This window comes from Nannospalax galili, unplaced genomic scaffold (genome assembly GCF_000622305.1).
Source record: "Nannospalax galili isolate Female #2095 unplaced genomic scaffold, S.galili_v1.0 scaffold1124, whole genome shotgun sequence".
Lineage (NCBI taxonomy): Eukaryota > Metazoa > Chordata > Mammalia > Rodentia > Spalacidae > Nannospalax > Nannospalax galili.
In genome coordinates, this window is record NW_008351693.1 from 2,602,008 (window position 1) to 2,602,515 (window position 508).

Below are 508 nucleotides of genomic sequence, written 5' to 3' on the forward strand. Positions count from 1 at the left end.
TACTATACATCAAATGGACTTAATGGACATCTCTTGAATATTCCATCCAAGCATCAAAGAATTCACTTTATACTCAGTACCCCATGGAATATTTTAAAAAATTGATCACATACTAGACCACAAAACAAACACAACAAATACAAAAAAATTGAAATAATTTCATGCCTTCTATCAGACCACAATGCAATAAAGCTCAAAATTAACACTGGACAAAGCCCTAGTCATTACATGAACTTGTGGCAATTGAACAACAAATGCCTAAACAATGAGTGGGTCAAAGGAGAAATTAAGAAAGAAATAAAAGAATTCCTGAAATTCAACAAAAAGGCCAACACAACACAACACAACCTCTGGGACATGTGAAAAGCAGTCCTAAGGGGGAAGATTATAGCTCTAAGTGCCTACATTAAAAAATTAGAAAGAGCCCAAAATAAATGACTTAACATTGCAACTTGAAAAGCAACAACAAACGAAACCAAAACCCAGCAGACAAGAAGAAATAACAAAA